This window comes from Cupressus sempervirens, chromosome 1 (genome assembly GCF_028749045.1).
Source record: "Cupressus sempervirens isolate cs-2001-9-10 chromosome 1, ASM2874904v1, whole genome shotgun sequence".
Taxonomy (NCBI): Eukaryota; Viridiplantae; Streptophyta; class Pinopsida; order Cupressales; family Cupressaceae; genus Cupressus; species Cupressus sempervirens.
This window is the reverse complement of record NC_143118.1, coordinates 162,538,830-162,560,336: the sequence shown is the minus strand read 5'-3', so window position 1 is coordinate 162,560,336 and position 21,507 is coordinate 162,538,830. Positions and strand designations below refer to the sequence as shown.

Sequence of the window (21,507 nt, the reverse complement as noted above, 5' to 3'; positions counted from 1 at the left end):
ACAACACTTCGAGAAGATTTTGCAAATGGGGTTGCAAGCTTTGGGTTTAACCCTGGAGGAAACTCCATAGTTAAGCGCACTCAGGCTGGAGTAGTACTGGAATGGGTGACCTCTTGGGAAGTCCCGGTGCTTCACCCCTGTGACCATCACCTAAATCCAATGAGTGCTAAGTGTTTCATTTATTCTCATGACAGATAGATTCACGTTGAATCACTACTCATGAATTATGGATCAATGAGTTTGACTCAAAATCACTAAGTTAAATCATGATAGCAATATCACAACCTTTCCTTTCCTAAAATGTATGAGACACTTGTCATAAGACATTATCAATGGACGCGGTTGGCGCTTAACACACGTTATGTGTTGTCCCAACTTCATTCCAACCCACATTTGACTCGTGTTTCGCTGCCTCCCAAACTCTTTTGGGGAAGCGCGTTTGTTGGACAATATAAATACCCCCGCCTCTTCGTTCTTTTTCTTCTCAACGCAAACACCAGAACATCTGCATTTCAAGAGAGGCGAAGAGATAAATAATTATCTAGGGTAATCTGTGCATCAGTGAAATACGATCTCATAAAATGGCCGGAGCAATATTCAAATTGGAATTCATAGCAGCACTATTTACTGTGTTGATGATTGTGAGTGCAGTTAATGCACAAGAAGCAGAGGCGCCTACTCCATCAGCGATCACAGGCGCAGCTAATTCCATTGCAAAGACTCCATCCTTAGTCGCTGCTCTCATCGCTTTCATGGCCTGCCTTTTACATTGAGTACAGAGCTTCACAGTTATGTTTTGAATGGCGGATTTTGTTCGTGGTCATCTTGTTTCATGACCGCGGAGAACGCTCTTGTCGAAGAGCTTTGGGGTACAGATTTTTATAGGGAGATTATTTGATTAGGTCTGTAGAAAATAAATGGATCTCCCTTATTAGATCCGTAATCAATTTGGGGTTTATTGTTCTACTTATTTATTTTATATACTAAAATTCTCTCAGATGATCTTTCATTTGGCTGTGGTAATTTAAAATACGTGTTATAGGTTTCGGATTTAGCAGATCTACTGTTACTTTTGAATCTGTATTTTATAAGTGTAACAGATCTTTAAAATTTAATTACGAAGGCATGGTTCCGCAGAAATAGAAGAACACGATTGCTCTTAATGCCGAATTTACAATCTGCTAAAATGAAGACCAGAAAAAGTTCATAATCCTATTTTAAAAAGTTCATAATCCTGTTTACTTATTTATTTTCTATAATAAAATTCTTTCGGATGATCTTTGATTTGGCAGTGGTAATTGAAAATATTTGTTATAGGTTTCAGAATTTGCAAATCCACTGTTACTTTCGTTGCCATATTTAATAGGTGTAGCAGACCTTAAATTTAATGAGAAATAGAAGAGTAATCGTGCTCTGTTTTTCTTAATGCTCATTTGCAATCAATTAAAATGGAAGTAGTTAATAGTGCAGCAGAAATTGGTGTTGGGCAATCTTCAAATAAAATGTATCAAAGATTAAAAGAAGTCACAGTTGAATCTTATTCAGATTCCCCAAAACACTGTGAAATATTTTCAAAATTTTTATTTTGTTGTTTTCAATTACAAAATATACAGACCACAAAATCAAAAATTATCAAAATTTCAATAATTTGTAGTGCTGAAAATTTCAAAATTTCAAAAGAGTATAGCCACATTGATAGAAAATGAAGGAAAACCATGCTGTTACTTGTTATTATCAAAAATAAAAATTTAGCGTTGTTTTAAATTTCAAACGTGAATCGTTAATTATTTGTGAGAGAGAAAGGATCCAAACTCCTTAAAAGGGGTTTTCTTTCAGTTTGTAAAAGTATGTCTTTCAGCGGGCAGTAAAACCGGCCCTTTTGGCTTGTGAAACGTGGTTTAAATGGATGCAACTTTTCAGTGGGAGTGTAAACCCAACATCTATTCCAAATTTGCACTTTAAAGATGTTAGGGGCATTGAATCAACAAGGGCTCTTGGTGAGCGAGTCCCTGCCTTTTGGAGAAGGGGACAAGATGGGTTACATGGCACAATGAATAAACAGTAGAGCATATATATATATAACAAGAGACCAAAGTGTCATAGTTCCTACTTGTACTATAATAGTGTAATGCATTTATAGTTACAAATAAGTGATGTTGGTGGCATCATGTAACAATACCAAAAATGTAATTATATTAATTTAAATTTATTCAAATGTGTACTATTCTCCTTTAAACAAGAAAATCATTTACCTAAAACACTAAAAAAAAAGATAAAGTATAAATGTCATTTGTACTATTTCAAAGTGTTTTTAGTTCTCTTTACTTTTAATTACATATAAAGAATTTGACGTAAACTAAACTCTTTATTTTTTAAAAATACATATAAAGAATATGACGTAAACTAAACTCTCTTAAACTAAACTAGTGTAACAAGAGTAGCTAGAAAATACTCTTGCAAGCCTTCATTATATTCTTCTAAGATATGGTAAATTAAAAATAAGAAACCATCAAGTACTATATATATACACAAGTAAATCCTCTTATACCTTCTTAGATGGCATAGATTCTATCATTACACTTATATTGACCACCTTTCCAAATCTGGGTGGTTCATAAGGGTATTGAATATTTGTATCATAACCATTGACTCGGAAAGATGGTATGCTCTACACTTCCCAGATTTTACCTTTCAAATGTAACCTTCACAATCAACAACTTTCACACGTCTCCATATATTTTTGGAGAACATACATTTATCATCAACATACTTAAATGTACAATTTATATGACTTAAATTTACTAGGTGAATGACATCCTTTTTCATGGTAGTCATGACAAATTAATTAAGTCATAAATGAGATAATGAAAGAATTTAAAATCCTCACATCCAATCATTCAATCTTTAGTAAGCTCGCTAGATCTACATTTAATGGCTCAAGATACTCAATATCTAGTAGATTATATTCACTAAAGTATTCTCAAAAGGTTAACCAAATCAAACATTGACAAAATGAGTATAAACAATATGAATGCGACTACTAAGAAAGAGAAAGAGTTACACTAGGCCTTTTCACTCTCCATTTTCTCATGTTTCCTTAATTTTTCTTGTAGAGATAAGTCCGCCAATAATAGTAATGATATTATTATCCAAGTATTCTTCTTCCATATGACAAGAACCAATTCCCACTTGTTGGACTTTAGTACAAGAACAAGAGTAGCTTGGTGGAAACCGCTTAGCAAGGAACCAACGTGTTGTTTAGAATTTTATCATGCACATTGTGCTCAAATTGATTATTACAATCATATTTGTGCTCGATGAATCGAGTCCACAAGACACCTTTTTATAAGTTATATTAAATCAATATAATAGATAAATTTTAATAGAACTGTCATGGGAAAACATGGGAAACCCTAGTTCCCTTCATGGGACACGTCTATTCATTAAAAGAATAACATTATAATTATATATATATATATCACACACATATATATACTCTTTAGATTCATATATTTATCTAACATAAGCTACCAAATTGTTGGAAATGATTGAAAAGATCATGAGAAAAATTGTTGGAATGATCATATGGAACTGGTAAAGAATGTTCTCAATCATTGTTTTGTCATTGATGTCAAACTTGCTACTTGCAGGAATGACAATTGCTTTAGTGATCCAAATACTATCAATTGGTTGATTGACAAGGAGGAGGCAATCAATAAGATGTAACTAGAACACCTAGAGAAAGGTTGAAGTTATAATGTTGTAATGAAGTCCAAGGATTAGCTAAGTCATTGATGAAAAAGTGTATTGATGACATACTCTAAGACACAGAGAATAGGCACATTGAAACATATCAAAGATGTAAGGTTTTAGCTAAGTCATTTGTAAAGACTAACTAAGATCATTAAGGAGCAGAACAAATTCTTAGTTGAAGTCGAGCAAGTGCCAAGTGAACTTTAGATGCCGAGCAAAATCAAGTGCCGAATGTCGAACAGAATCAAGTGCCGAGCAGAATCAAGTGCCGAACAGAACCGAGTGCCGAACAAAATCAAGTGCCAAGCAGAATCAAGTGCCGATTAGAATCAAGTGCTGAGCAAAATCAAGTGCCGAGCAGATACAAGTGTTGAGTAACACAGAGATGCCGAGCATCAGTAAATCAATAGTGCCGAGTTGCTGCATTATTTCTAAAATCGAAGATTTGCCAGATCTAAACCGACAAGGTTTTTATCTAGAAGTCTGTGAATTGAATGGAAGATAAGAGTGATGAGCTAGTGGCACAGAACACCATGTAGAACGTTTATGAAGATACAACTGGACTCTAGACGAAGTTTTTAGATAAGAGCAAGATATGGGGTAGATACATTGTATCCTACCTAATCCATTTGAAACCCTAAAATTGGAGAGGGAGAATTGAGCGAAAAAGGCAAACCAGATTTCTATTTAAGGAGTCATAAGGTCATTAAGCAAAGAGAGGAGAAGGTGGTCGAGCATAAAAGCATGAAGTGCTGAAGAAGGTGCTAAGGAGAAGAAAGCACATAAACTCTATTTGGATAAGATGACCACAAGGATGATTGCATTGGCATGATGAGTAAGAAGACTCAAGGAGATGAAGCTTGAGAGGAAGACAAGCTGTCAGAGCTGAAGTGATTAAAGCCAAGCAAAAGGATAGAACTGAAGTGAGATCTGAAATCTGCAAAGTATGTTGTAAGTTGTATCAGATCAAAAAGCCATTATCGTTACTCTCTAGCAATTGTAACAGTTAGTTTAAATCCTATGGAGTTAGGTTGGTTTAATAGCCATGAGGTAAATCCTTTAATAGGGTGACATTCCAAGTGAATGTTCTAAAGTCCTTTGATCAGGCCCATTCCTAATAGTTTGGTGAAATCCTCTAACAAGGTCACATTTAACAGTGTGTTGTAAGCCTTTAACAGGGCAGGCTTTTAACAGGGCATCACTTTAGAAGAGTGAGAATCAAGTAGCATGTTACTGGTGGTTTTTTCCAAATTGGGTTTTTACGTAAATCATTGTGTCATGTGTTGATCTTGCATGTTTTATTCCTGCATGTTGATTTGTTGTAACTTACTAAGATGGTTGATTTAAGTTTGGACGGATGAAAATTTTATAGACTCATTATAAGTTGTGAAAAAGTATTATTAGGGCATTTGGACCTTGGATAACTGATTCACCCCCCCCCCCCCTCAGTTATTCTAAAGAATTCTAACAATTGGTATCAGAGCCAAACTGTTGATTCAGTTTAAAGGGACTATAAGCAGGAAAGATCAAAATGCCTAAGAGAGAAGTCCTCAAGCTCAACAAAGACAACTTTGTTGCATGGAAAAGTTTGATGAAGCTACATCTTGGATCCATAGGAGATTATGCCCAAAATTCAATTGTTACTGAACATGTTGATCTAATTGGTACTCTTACTGCAGAAGATTTGAAAAATAAACAGGAACATAATCAGACAATGCTGAAAATTGCTTCTGCACTCAACTATGTTGAATTTGATGATATCAAAGGATGTGACACTGCATTCAAAATGTGGAAAGCCCTATCAGACATCTATGGAGGAGATTAGAATGTCCAAAGAGAAAAAAGAGAAAGCCTCAGAGGAAAGTTTGATGATATGAAAATGGAGGAAAATGAGAATGATGCTCAGTACGGTGCAAGAATAAAGGAAGTGGTAAGTGCAATAAGATGTTTGAGTGGTCAATTGAATGAAGATACTATTAATAGTAAGTTCTTAAGAACCCTTCTCCCTATCTATGCTATTAGAGTATCAACAATACATGAGCTAAGATGTGTACCAGGAAACAATCTAAGTTTTGAAGGTATAGTGGGTAGACTCACTGCATTTGAGTTATCTAACTTTGACAACTACAGACCTGAGAATGTTGAATCTGCTTTCAAGGCCAAGCTATCACTGAAAGATGCTGAACAGGTGAAATCAAAGAAAGGAAGAAAAATGAAATATGTATCCAATGATAGTAGCACTGATGAGGAAGATGTGGAAAAATTGGAAGCACTACTAGCTAGAAGATTTCACAGAGGTAAAGAAAAATTCAAAGGTAAGATGCCTATCATTTGTTTCAATTGCAATGAAGTAGGTCATATTGCTGCCAGGTGTACACAGAAAAAGGATTACAAGGAAGGCAACAAATACAAATTCAGAAGAGATGATGACAAGAGAGATTACAAAGACAAAGGCAAGAAGTGTTATATTGTTGAAGAAAATTTTGATAATAATAATGATGAAGTTGTTTATGTAGCCATGAAGGACCAATCTGATGAAGAAGAGCCTACAACACTGGTAACATGTATGAACAAGAATGACAGATGGATCATAGACAGTGGATGCTCACATCACATGATAGGAGACAAAAGTAAGTTTGTTAACTTTACTCAGTATGATGGAAATAGTGTTACATTTGGTAATGATGCTCTAGTTCAAATCAAAGGAAAGGTTTCCATTAAGTTCAAAGAGAAAATTTCATGTGATAATGCATACTATGTTGAAGGATTAAACTACAATTTTCTGAGTGTCTCACAGTTAGGCAATATAGGATGCAAAGTATAATTTGGAAACAAAACTGTAAAAATCTATGATACTTATGGTAAACTGATAGGAAAAGGAGATCAAACAAGGAGTAATCTATTTTACCTTGATATGGATGATGTCTCTTGTTTTGTTACAAAATTTGATGATGAATGGTTATGGCATACAAAGTTATGTCATGTCAATTTTGACAATCTGGTCAATATTAGTAAAATGAAGAAAGTCAGTGGTTTACCAAAATTGAAGAAGCCTGATAATATCATGTGCAAAAAATGTCAGCTAGGAAAGATGACAAAGTCAAGTTTCAAAAGCAAAAACTATACATCTAAAGAAGTACTTGAGTTAGTTCATACTGACTTATGTGGTCCAATGGAAGTACAAAGCTATAGAGGAGATAAGTACATAATGTTGTTTGTTGATGACTATTCCAGGATGATGACTGTTATGTTCTTAAGACAAAAATTTGATGCCTTTCAAATGTTTAAGTGGTATGTGGCTAGAGTTGAAAAGGAAACAAGAAAAAGCCTGAAATGCTTGAGATGAGACAGAGGTGGTGCATTCACATCAAAAGAATTCGAGATATTTTGTAATGACAAAAGAATCAAAAGAAAAACGTCAGCTCCTAGAACTCCCCCACAGAATGGAATTGCTGAAAGAAGAAATAGATCTGTGATTGACTGTGCCAGAACATTAAGGATGGAAAAGACTGTTGCTCTAAAATACTGGAGAGAAGCTATAAGTGTACCTGTTCATACACTGAACCGAGTACAAGTCAAGAAAGGTACAAATACAACACCTTTTGAATTATGGTATGGTCATTCACCCAATGTAAAAAATTTCAAAGTATTTGGTTGCAAATGCTTTATCCTTAAAGATGCTAGAAATGGAAAATTTGATGCAAAGTGTGATGAAGGCATATTCCTTGGTTACTCCACTAGAAGTAAAGCATATAAGTGTTTGAATACTAACACTAACAAAATTGTGGAAAGTACAAATGTAAACTTTGATGAGCATACAAAAGTCCAAGCTGAAGAACCAAAGAGAATGGATGAATACAGAACCTTTGTGTATTCTTATGAAGGAATGCCTGTTGATGAGGATGTTGTCAATCAAATTGAAACTCAACAACAAATTTTAGTTTCAGTCGAGTCACAACCAGTGCATGCCGAGTTGCATTCAGAAGCCGAGTTACAGAATGAAGAAAATGCACAATCTGATCATGAAGTCAGTACACATGAAAGAGATGAAGAACAACCTGACAATAAAGTGCATAGTGATCCTGAATCTGAAAGATCAAACATGGAAACAAGGACAAAACCAAGATTATCCAAATATGTAAAAAGACATCACCCTGCTGAACAGATAATTGGTGACAAAGATGCAAGACCAATGAAAAGGAACATACTGAGACATGAATCATGTCTGATCAGCAAATCTGAACCTAAGATAGTATATGGTGCATTACAAGATGATGACTAGTATAAAGCTATGGAAGAAGAAATTGATCAAATAAAGAAGAACAAAACCTAGAGTTTGGTTCCCAGACCAGTTGACAAGAATGTGATTGGCACCAAGTGGGTATTCAGAAATAAGCTAGATGAGAATGGTGAGATTACTAGAAACAAAGCAAGACTAGTATGCAAGGGTTATGCTCAAGAAGAAGGACTAGACTATGGGGAAACATTCGCCCCTGTTGCTAGAATGTAAGGAGAAAGAACTTTACTTGCATATGCTGCATATAAAGATTTCAAAGTTTATCAGATGGATGTAAAGTCTACTTTTTAAAATGGTATACTAGAAGAAGAAGTCTATATTGAACAACCAGAGGGATTTGTTGATGAGAACAACAGGGATATGGTTTTTAAATTACATAAAGCACTCTATGGTCTGAAACAAGCACCCAGAGCATGGTATGAGAGATTTCACAAGTATCTAGTGCAAATAAGATTTGAAAGAACTGATGATAACAACATGTACACAAAATCAGAAGAAGGTAAGGATATTATTGTATCTAAAATCTTTGTGGATGACATAGTGTTTGGAGGAAAGGAAGTGCTTTGCCAAGGCTTTGCTGACAAAATGAAACATGAGTTTGAAATTTCTATGTTTGGAGAGATCAAATTTTTTGTTGGATTGCAAGTACATCAACTAAAACATGGTATATTTGTGACACAATCAAAGTATATCAAAGAAATACTCAAAATGTTTAGATTGGAGGAGTCCAAACCAGTCAGCACACCAATGGCGACAGGAAATAAGCTATCCAAAAATGATGAATAGCCTGAAGTCAATCAAACAATGTACAAATCCATGATTGGAAAACTACAATATGTTGTACATAGCAGACTAGACATAGCATTGGCAATTGGAATAGTGGCTAGATTCTCTGCTAATCCCAAAGAAAATCATCTCATAGCAGTAAAAAGAATAATGAGGTATCTTAAAGGAACTGATAACTTTGGTCTATACTACAAAAAGAATGGAAAGTTTGAACTCAATGCATATACAGATACAAATTGGGGAGGCAACATTAATGACAGAAAAAGCACAAGTGGAGGTGCATTATTTTTAGGTAAAAGGCTAGTTACTTGGACTAGCAAGAAACAAACATGCACATCCCAGTCCACTGTAGAATCAGAGTATGTGGCAGCTACAGTCAATTGCACAAACATTGTGTGGCTCACACATCTATTGAAAGGAATGAAAGAAGAGGTAATAAAACCTGTGATATTGTATTGTGATAATACAAGTGCTATAAACATATCCAAAAATCCAGTAATGCATGCAAAAACTAAGCATATTGCAATCAAGTATCATTATGTCAGAGAATTGGTAGAAGACAAACAAGTGAAGTTGGAATACATTCACACAAAGGACCAAACTGCGGATATCTTCACCAAACCATTGCCCAAGGATGCTTATGAATATCTTAGAGGCAAGTTGGGGGTAATACCCCTAACTCAAACAGTTTAAAGCAACAAGGATGCTGCCCTGCATCAACAGGAACAAATCATTGAAATATCAGAAGAATGATGCAGAGGATGACGACAGAAGCAGAAACTCCAAATCAGTCACAAGCATGGTGACAGAGGGAGAAGACATCAAGAAGCCAAAACTCATACTTCGCATGTTAAAGATGTTTCATCTTTGGCATTTATGTCAAAGAGGGAGAAATATGCAGAAACCTGATCAATACAAAGCAAGAGGGAGATATATATGAAAGAGGGAGATATATGAGATCAGTAGTAAGGATGCAAGCAGCCAGAAAAAGTAGCAGACAATGTATACAATCTTGATGGTAACTAAGTTGATCAATTGATCAGTTTGGTTTTGCCATCAATGCCAAAGAGGGAGATTGTTTGAAATGATTGAAAAGATCATGAGGAAAATTGTTGGAATGATCATATGGAACTGGTAAAGAATGTTTTCAATCATTGTTTTGTCATTGATGTCAAACTTGCTACTTGCAGGAATGACAATTGCTTTAGTGATCCAAATACTATCAATTGGTTGATTGACAAGGAGGAGGCAATCAATAAGATGTAACTAGAACACCTAGAGAAAGGTTGAAGTTATGATGTTGTAATGAAGTCCAAGGATCAGCTAAGTCATTGATGAAAAAGTGTATTGATGACATACTCTAAGACACAGAGAATAGGCACATTGAAACATATCAAAGATGTAAGGTTTTAGCTAAGTCATTTGTAAAGGCTAACTAAGATCATTAAGGAGCCGAACAGATTCCTTGTTGAAGCCGAGCAAGTGCCGAGTGAACTTTAGATGCTAAGCAAAATCAAGTGCCGAGTGTCGAACAGAATCAAGTGCCGAGCAGAATCAAGTGCCGAACAGAACCGAGTGCCAAACAGAATCAAGTGCCGAGCAAAATCAAGTGTCATGCAGAATCAAGTGCCGAGCAGATACAAGTTTCGAGTAACATAGAGATGTCGAGCATTAGTAAATCAATAGTGCCAAGTTGCTGCATTATTTCTAAAATCGAAGATTTGCCAAATCTAAGCCGACAAGGTTGTTATCTAGAAGTCTGTGAATAAAATGGAAGTTAAGAGTGATGAGCTGGTGGCACTGAACACCATGTAGAACATTTATGAAGATACAACTGGACTCTAGATGAAGTTTTTAGATAAGAGCAAGATATGGGGTAGATACATTGTATCCTACCTAGTCCATTTGAAACCCTAAAATTGGAGTGGGAGAATTGAGTGAAAAAGGCAAACCAGATTTCTATTTAAGGAATCATAAGGTCATGAAGCAAAGAGAGGAGAAGGCGGTCGAGCATAAAAGCATGAAGTGCTGAAGAAGGTGCTAAGGAGAAAAAAGCACAGAAACTCTGTTTGGATAAGACGACCACAAGGATGATTGCATTGGCATGATGAGTAAGAAGACTCAAGGAGATGAAGCTTGAGAGGAAGACAAGCTGTCAGAGCTGAAGTGATTAAAGCCAGGCAAAAGGATAGAATTGAAGTGAGATCTGAAATCTGCAAAGTATGTTGTAAGTTGTATCAGATCAAAAAGCCATTATCGTTACTCTCTAATAATTGTAATAGTTAGTTTAAATCCTATGGAGTTAGGTTGGTTTAATAGCCATGAGGTAAATCCTTTAATAGGGTGACATTCCAAGTGAATGTTCTAAAGTCCTTTGATCAGGCCCATTCCTAACAGTTTGGTGAAATCTTCTAACAAGGTCACATTTAACAATGTGTTGTAAGCCTTTAAGAGGGCAGGCTTTTAACAGGGCATCACTTTAGAAGAGTGAGAACCAAGTAGCATGTTACTGGTGGTTTTTCCCAAATTGGGTTTCCACGTAAATCATTGTGTCATGTGTTGATCTTGCATGTTTTATTCCTGCATGTTGATTTGCTGTAACTTGCTAAGATGGTTGATTTAAGTTTGGATGGATGAAAAGTTTATAGACTCATTATAAGTTGTGAAAAATTATTATTAGGGCATTTGGACCTTGGATAACTGATTCACCACCCCCACCCTCAGTTATTCTAAAGAATTCTAACACAAATACCAACACTCTTTCTTAGCTAGGGAAAGATAAACACAAGACAAATATTACACTATTGATAATATTAGGAATGAAAAATTTTAGGGATATATTTGATCAGAAGATATCCACCATTTTGATTTCACATTTGATATCATGAGTATTGTTCTTCCAAAATATCAAGACATGATATTCACCAAATACTCTAAGCAATATTTTGATATCATGAGTATTGGTCTCCCATAATGTCAACACGTGATTTTCACAAAGTACCTAAACAAGGGATGATATCACATCCATGAGTATCAATGTCCCTAAATATCGACAATCAACATTCACCAAGTACTCAAAAGTTTTCTATATCACATCTGATATCATGAGTATTGGTCTCCCAGAATATCGATATTCGATATTCACCAAGTACTCAAAAGGTTTTGATATCACACATGATATTGAGTGTTGGTCTCACAAAATATCGACATTCAATATTCACCAAGTACTCAAAAGGTTTGATATCACATTTGATATCATGAGTATTGGTCTCACACAATACATGATATTCACTAATTACTCAATAGGGTTTGATATCACAAGTATTGATCTTTTAGAATATCAATAATATTCATTAAATACTCTTTGAGTAATGACCTTCTAGAATGTCGAGATGGAACAAATTCACCAAGTGTTGTGAGTAATGGCCTCCTACAACATCAAGTCACATGATATTCACCAATTACATTATGTAATAGCCCTTCAAAATATCAATTTGCATAACATTCACTATGTACTAAAAAACTATTTATAAAGTATGTGCACACACATTCTCATAAAGCTTACCATGCAAAGTATAATCTATCATGATCTTCATAAACATCATAAGATATCCATCATAATCGAAAATTAAGGTATTGTAAGATCGTCACCATTCAATAATGCTTTCAAATACAAGTGACATCATTTGGAAGTCGTCACTTCCTCATGATGTACATAGGAAGTAGGCCCATTAAAATTGCATATTCATGAGGTATATTCATCAATCACGATCCTCTTAACTACTACAATTTATTGATCACTGGAAAACCCATCTCAACATGGTTTAATCCCTCAGACTGAATATGATTGAGATTACTGAAGCTTGACTGAATCATGTCTATTTGTTCATTCTCTTTCAAGGTTGCCTCTACTAAAATAGCAGGCTCCCTCTTAATCTCAATCACCCTCTACCTTCAATAAAATTCTTAGAGGAAAAGATCAAGACAAATAACTCTTATAGTAATAAAAATCACTTTTAGTAATTATTTCGAATTATTATATTTTAACCATAAAAGTATTAGAAATGTGATTTTAAAAAAATCATCTATATATAAATGATCTATTAGAGATTATATATATATATATATATATATATATATATATATATATATATATATATATATATATATATATATGTATGTATGTATGTATGTATGTATGTATGTATGTATGTATGTATGTATTTTGAAGGATTTGATGAAAACAAATCTACAGATCCAGTAGAACGCCTACATGCAAGAACCTATCACAAAGAAGTAAAAGACAAGAGAAGACAAGGGTTTGACTTTGAAAATATGCAAAAATATATTCTTAGACTAAAAGAATAAATTGAAATCTACAATTGATCAATCCTTATAGAAGGAGATCGTAAAACCTAAAAAGGAAACCCTAAGAGGTAAAAGACATTTAATAATTAAATATTAAATGGGAATGCATGTGCATAAAGGAAAATCTTAAGAAGGAAGTAAAATTAATTTAATAAAATAAAATAAAATTAATCCTTTACTCTAACACCCCCGCTTAAGGTGAGCAACAATTCAGCTACAAACAGTGCAGAGAAGGAAAGAAAACTATAATGCTGAAAGCATAAAATGGGTCCCAGTAGCATGGCCTAATGAGGTACCTAGCACAATTAAATCTTTTTAAAAATGGAGAAATAGGGTAAACCATGTGGGAAAAACCCTACTCCAAAAAGAGATAGAAAAATGCTAAAAAATAAGAAGAAATGACTCATCACTAAGATCCCCCAAGGAAAACTTCTTTCACCTCAAGCATAGAACGTAGCTAAAGATACCACAAGGATGCAAAAGGTTAAGTGAAGATGTTTACAACCTTCTCAACAATGGGAATATACTCCAAGCTAAGAGATCCATCTTGAATCAAATGCCTAATGAAATGCACATGAAGCTCAATGTGCTTGGTCTAATGATGCTCAATTGGGCTGTAGGAAATATGTATAGCACTCTGATTTTCACACCAAAGAAAGGTGGGACTATTAGGGGGAAATCCAAACTTTTTCATCAACTATTCAAACCATAAAACCTCTTGACTAGCTAACATAGTTTCCCTGTATTATACTTCTGTAGATGATAATGCATGAGTATGCTACTTCTGGCAAGACCATGTGATAGGACCAAAACCAGGGAAGACTTCTTGTCAAGAACATACTTTTGTTGGAGTATGGTTATCCCATCCAAAGACTAGACAACCTGTAGGCCCAAAAAATAGTGTAGATGTCCAAGGTCTGTCATCTCAAACTTCTCTCTCAAAGCTTGCTAAACACTCTAAATCATAGAGGATGAGCTACTTGTAATAATGACATCATCCACATATAGAAAAAGTATCAATAGATCAACCCCATGACATTGAATGTAGATTGTATGATAGGAATGATAGTGTGTGAAGTGTGATACAAGCAAGAAGGACTCCATCTTCTCATACCAAGCCCAAGGGGCTTGTTTGAGACCATATAAGAACCTTTGAAGTTTATACACAATAGAAAAATCCTGCATAAAATATTGAGGATGCTCCATATAGATCTCCTCATGAAGGTCTCCATGCAAAAAGGCACTCTTCACATCCATCTATAATAGTGTCCATCCTTGAGAAGCTACAAGAGAGAGTACGAGGAAAATAGAATTCATCTTGGCAACAGGAGAAAAGGTCTCAGAGCAATCAATACCCTCCACCTATGAAAGATCTCTTCACAACAAGATGTGCCTTGTACCTATTAATAGAACCATCTGCAACATACTTGGTATGGTACACCCACCTACACCAAACCAACTTTCTCCCTTTCAAAAGAGGAAAAAGATCCCAAGTGTGGTTCTTCATCAAAGGAGAGTACTCCTCATCCATAGCCATGTCCCTATCTGAGTGTCTTTTCACTTGTGAAAAACTCTATGGATCATCTAAAATGACATGACTCCAAAAGTCCAGTACTAGATGTTTGAGCATGAGTGCGATGAGAATCTAAAGGATCTCTTGACATAGGTCCAATTGCATCAATAGTATCACAAGCCCACTTGGGTACTTGTGCAACATTAGGGGGAGGAGGGGAAGGTGGATCATCATCAAAATATTCCTCCAAGGATAAAGAATCATGTATAGAAGAGGAATAAGTATTAGGTAGTGAAGGAGAAGCTAGTGATGGAAGCTCCATCAGAGGATAATGCTCATCAAATTGGACATCTCACTAAAATAAGACCTCTGTAGAATTAGGATCAAACAACATGTACACCTTCACATCCTCATAGTAGCCAACAAATATGATCGGTTGACTCTCCCTCTTCATGGATTTTTGTTATGCATCTAGAATAAATGCTCAAGCCTCACTACCAAAAATATAAACATCATACTTGACATGACTCAAAGCCTCCTCAGGAGTCAAATGTCACAGCTCCTTGTGAATCTATTTCTAAATATAGTTGGCACAATTGATAGCCTCAACGCAAAAGGAAGAACTCATATCTCAAGACTGTATGATACAATTGGCCATCTCTTATTATGTCTTGATCTTTCTCTTAGCAACCCATTCTGCTAAGGGGTATGTGGAACTATGAATTGATTCCTCAAACCATGCTTAGTGAAAAGATATCTAAAAGACCGATTCACATATTTCGTGTCATTATCAATGCATATACGCCTAACAGAAAGACTAGACTAATTCTCCATAAATGTCTTAAAGATTTGAAATGAATCAAAGACATCATACTTGTACTTCACAAAGTACACCCATGTGCTTTTAAAGAAGTCATCTACGAAGGTAAGTACATATTGGGCACCAAAAAAAGATGGAGTGGGGAATGAAATAAGATCACTGTGTATCAACTCTAATGGTTCCTTTAAACGTATGGATCTACCTTTCAGAAAAGGATCTCTATGATGTTTTCCAAGAGCACAACCTTGACAAATACCGTTACTAAAAAATATCTAAGGTAGCCCAAACACTAGCTCATGTGTACTCATCTTTTGTAGATATCTATAGTTGACATGGCCAAAAAACTCATGCCAAAGTTTTCTCACTATGTCTGCATGAGAAACAAGAGAAACACCTATAGAATTAGAGCTCTCAAAGCCATCAAACTAATATAAGTGAGTATGTAAATCAACACTCCCAGTAGCAACAACCAAATCAAGACTGTGGAGGTCTCAAATAACCACATCATGTGGTGAGAACTCAATTGTCTTACCAGAGCTAGAATGAAAAATCTGATAGATATAAGATAGGAGGTTCATAGAAATGGCTAGAATCAATAGAACATTCTAAAGGGAAATTTTTTAAAGGGATACATGAACTTGAAGAATATACTTTCCAAAGCGATAGTGCCAAAACCTAATATTAGAATTTGTACAAAGTCACCAACTGTAATCTATGTAGAAACACTCTGAGCAAGTGAAGTAACCAAATTGGGTGAGTGTTTTATATGGTGGGAAGTGCTTGAACCAATGATCCAAGTAATAGAACAAGACACAACCCATGTAGAATGATCATGTCCTTTCCCTAAAGGAGGAGGTGGTGGCTTCAGAGAAGCAATACTATGCTATTGTATGGCCTCCTCTAAAGCCTCAAGACTTCTCCAAAACATGGAAACTGGATGTCCTTCCTTGCCACAAAAACTGCAAGGATCACCTATAAAATTCTTAATCTTGGAGGAAGACTCACCAAAATTAGAAGGTTTACCCTTCAGAGTGGATTCCTAAGAATCTAATCTAGGAGATGGGTTGGATGAACTCTCACTGCCAACTAATTCTATTTTGGGCTTCAGTTTCTAGTTTTGCTTCCCTATAGATGTTTGAGCAACCAATGCCTTGAACTTTGATCATGTTGGAGAGTCCAACTATGTAAGCTTGGCCTTCTCTCTCCTTAACCAATCACATAATACCTCAAATGTGAGCATGGTAAATTTGGGACCCAAAGCATCCATAGTGGAATGGAAGGTAGAAGATAAAATTTGAAATTTTCTTTGAAGCTTTAACAAAATCAGATGAACACACACTTTATCAGTCTTTACTTTTCCACAACTACGCACTAATAGATTTGGCATCGATTTGCGATGGCTATGTGTCGCAATTACGATAGCAATGTGTCGCCACTGTGACAGACATAGACGTCATAGTTATTTAGTCACAATTTACGACGTCTACCCTTGCCATCGCATTTGCGACGCCTATCCGTCGCTATGCAACCACCTTGTTGTCCCGTCATCCTCGTCACAATTCTTGTGTTTTCTGTCGCAATTGCGACGGGGTTGCCGTCGCACCTACAACAACCCCGTCACAATTGGAGGGTAGGTGTGACAACAAATGCGTCACAATTCTTGTGTTTTCTATCGCAATTGCGACGCCAACCCCTCCAATTGCGTCGAGGTCACTATAGGTGCGACGGCAACGACGTCGCAATTGCGACGGTCAAAGGATCAAAACAAAAAAAAAAAAAAAATTGTGCTTTAAGTTGTCCTTCAATTGATATTTGGATGCCTTTATTGAGGGTTTATCTAGTAGGACTAGTGCTGCTTCCATAGGCAAGCTATGCATTATGCTAGAAAGGGCTGAGAGTACTTTGTCTCAAAATGAAGCTCTCTTTAGCCTGGAATTGGGTTGCTCAAACTATCTACCAGTGCCATGTTTTGCCTGTGATAGGAAAATGTACAAGATAGAAAATAAAATGTAAAATCCATTGGAACAGGCTGAAGAGATCAATAAGGCAAACTCACTCACCTATACAATTCTGATGATTTATAGATTTCACTAAAGTTGACACCTAGACGGCGCTCTTCTGACATAGATGTTACTTCCAGCATCCACGTAGCTGGATTATAACCTTCCTTGATCTATGGAACCCCCTCAATGGCCTACATGAATCATTTTCAATTAGCTGAAACATATATGATGATTGCAGCTAGTGCTTGACTCTTAAGCTCAACGTATTGAGAATGTTTGCTAAAAGCTTAGTGGTCAACACTATCTGGCATGACCAATTCCTTGTATATAAAATCAACTTCCTATTGGTTCTAGTACAATAAACTATGACTACTTACAACTCCAAAATTCAAACTGCTCATCAAAAGGTACCAGATTCAGATCTAAATCTCTCAACAGAATAAAACTGTAGTGGATGGCATCTTACCGAAAAATATTCTATAAGTTTGTTAGAATTGTGACCAAGTGGACCTGCATAGATAAGCTGACCTCCTTACTTCATTAAGAATAGCTGCAACATATTTCATTTAGCTTTAAGAAGATGCAAATTTCAAATGCTTCACAAAGCTATTTTAAGAAAACCAAATCTTTACCTCATCAAATACCTCGAAGATATCAATACTAGGCTGATGGATTGTACAAACAATAGTTCTCCCCGTGTCAACCAGATTTATCTTGTTAAAGTCTTTTTATGTAACCTGCAATAGTTATATATTCTACAAGAAAAGTGTGCAAGATATAGTGCAATAATTATATGTTTACTACATTGAAATGTTTGTAAATAATGGGAAAAAAATTGTCATGTCTGAAAGTTATGATGGTGTTATGATGATATTTTTTTTGGAGGATGGGTGTGTTTTCACAAAAAAATATCAAACATGTATTTATGATATGCAGTATTTAAAAATTATGCATAAGGGCAAAGAAATACATTGCATTAGCTCAGAACTAGAATGTATTTAACTTCTAAGTCAAACCCTCAAAATCAATCAAAAACTATAAAAGGTAAATGCCAAGCAACAAAGAAACACTTGTCAGATGAGCCAGTAAGGCTGGCTGCTATGATGTACGATCCATGAGGGGGTTGTAGTTCTTAATGAAAAAGTCTAGCTTTGTTTTAACTCCTAATTTGGTTCAGTTGTTCCACATCAAATACATCAGCCATTACAAAGACTCTCAATTAATTATTTTAGCATTAATTGGTGCCATAGAATTATGAGACTGCTAATGTCCCAAAAAATTTCAACCAATTTGTTTTTAGTACAATTTTCCCTATAAAAGCCATGGGACCAGCTGATTTATGAGTCTCCTGAACTTCTTAGTAGTTTAAGTGGCTCCCCTCTCTTCATGGGACTATACCCTAAGTTGTTGTGATTTCTGCATAGGGGTATAAAAACTTGTTTTTGTTTGTTTTTTACAGTATTCAGTAAGATGATTTGCCTACAAATGACACAGGAAGCTACAAAAATGATGTTACTTCTATTTTTGAAATGAAAATTATGTGTGAAAGATCTGCATAGCTTTTTGACAGTTTGTGGTAATTTTGCTCATATATTTGAGTACCTCAAGAAGGCACAAAATGCTCATTAGGCTTCACAAGTTTTGTTTACCATTTTTTACGATTCAGAAGAACCAGTGTTGTGCAATTTGAAAGCTAAATTCATAATAAAGTGCTCTTGATTGATCCATTTCTACTCAGCTTATATAGGCAATGGTGATGTAATAGCAATCACAAACAGTGACATGGAAAGGAGAAATGTTGTGCTTATTGTGACGGGCCAAAAAAAATGAATTGCTAGTGATGTATTTGCATTTGAAAAGAATCACTGTGTTTTTAGATTAAGAGCTTGTGGAGTTCTTGTAAGATTTGGAGGCAAGAAGTCAAAAAGTTTGATTTTCCTCCTTACTAGCATAGGGCCTCTTAGAGTACTCTACGATTACAGATCATGCAGTGGGAGTATGCAGTGGAAATGATCTGCATAGGGCCTCTTAGAGCACTCTACGATTACAGATCATAATTACAATTTGTCTATGTTGATGGAGAATTTTATTTTGGTGAAGACAAAGACAATATTCAAGCATTGCTGGTACCAGATGATTGACCTCATACTTAAAACAATAACAGCCACAAAACTGTATATTGGGATGGCACATAATGAAATATTTTGGATTTATTTTGTTCTTAGCTCCTCATCTCAAGTCGTAATTTTTGGAGGACATATCGACTTTTATATATCCAATGACTTATATGAATAAAACAACAATTATATATCTCACAAAGGTAGAAGTATAATGAAGTGTGATACTAATAAGGCACTGAGACTGAAAAGTTAATTATTTTGGGTGACCCATCTGCTAGGTGAACCAAATAAAGGAGCTGTGTGGTGGGACAAATGCCACAAATAAGACCTCATTCAATTAAGAGGACCGTGGCTATGATGTGCCAACACAATGGATAAAATTGCTAATCATTGACACAAATTCTCATTTATAAAATCCTTAAAGTTACCTTGACATAGCAGTAATGAATATGCAAGGGGAGCAATTACTATCCTTTGGGGAGCTTCTAATTTGCTTGCAAGGGATTGCATAAGATTGATAAAGCAATATTTTATTGTTGACTGAACTGCTGACATCTTTGCATTTACAAGGAGTTGGGAATGAAAATACACATCCATTCATACAAGTACTCTAGGGTTCCCATATCAATATCAATGGGATGGAAATAATTTTAGATTTCAAATATAAATTTTAAAGGCTCTATCTTGGAAAAATATAAGGTGTGGATATGTGTGAATGAGTAAGAGTGCGTAGTGTGTGTGAAATAAAAAAGAAGACCAATGGAGCACAACACACGCTAGAATCGCAACATAATATGGGAGTACAGACAGTATATCCAAAATTTTGGACAAATTGGCTTAAGGGAATGTTACCAAGAGATGGGATGCATCGATTGGAGATTAAGGGCATGCATAAATATTTTCATGAAAGAGAGTGTATGTGATATAAAATAGAATACTGCAACAATAACGAATAATATGGCTAATCCAAGATGATTTGATTATGTGGTATTTGTAAAACCCATTAGGAAGAGCCAAACCATCTTATCAAACCATCAATATGGCTAGTCTCTCATTCTACATACTACGACATTAACCCTTCTTGATATGTGTAACCCTTGTACTTATGAAGTCCTTGCATAGTCATTGGAGTTCAAGCGTTGTACTATGATTTGATATAAGAGTGGTGATCTCTTATGAAGCGTTGGAGTTTATGAGTGTATCACAACCTATATGGAGAATTAACACACATTCGTGTGTTTTGGGGTAGGGTGGTTATTTGAGTATATATCTTATGTTTCTTTTCTCCTCTTGTTTTCTCTTATGTCAACACTCTTCTTAATTTTTATAGATTTGGTTTTGTTGCATTATTATCTTCAACGGTCTAAGGAGGAGTTCATTATATTTTCTTCTAGTATCAATAAAGTAAATATCAAATGTCTTACTTGAGGAAGTACAAACAACTTTGATAAGTATTACTTTCAACTAGCCAAAAACTATTGTTATTGACACAAAATTTTCTTGTGCATTAACAAGTTATAAGTTTTTTTAATGTTGTGATGTTGCTATCAGGATTCAATTGTGTAGTTTTCGGTCAAACTCATTGGTCTATGTTTATGAGTAGTGTTTCACAATAACTTCTTTCTCATTAGAATGAATATAACACTAAATACTCATTGCATCTAGGTTTGCTCATGGAGGTGAAGCGTTGGGCTTTCTCGAGATGTTACCCACCCAAGCAGCACTCCAACCCAAATGTTCTTAACCATGGAGTTTTTTAAAGGTTAATGTCATGCTCAAAAATCAAGGCTAAAGCACACAGTTTTAAAAAAAAAAGGTAATAACAAGTATCTTATTGAGCTTCACTT

General features: G+C 35.3%; 1 pseudogene; it reads left to right on the top strand.

Moving 5' to 3' along the window:
- Window positions 1-581: 581 nt before the first annotated feature.
- Window positions 582-21,507, top strand: part of LOC149576651 (DNA replication licensing factor MCM7-like) — a 33,090-nt pseudogene continuing 12,164 nt past the window's right edge.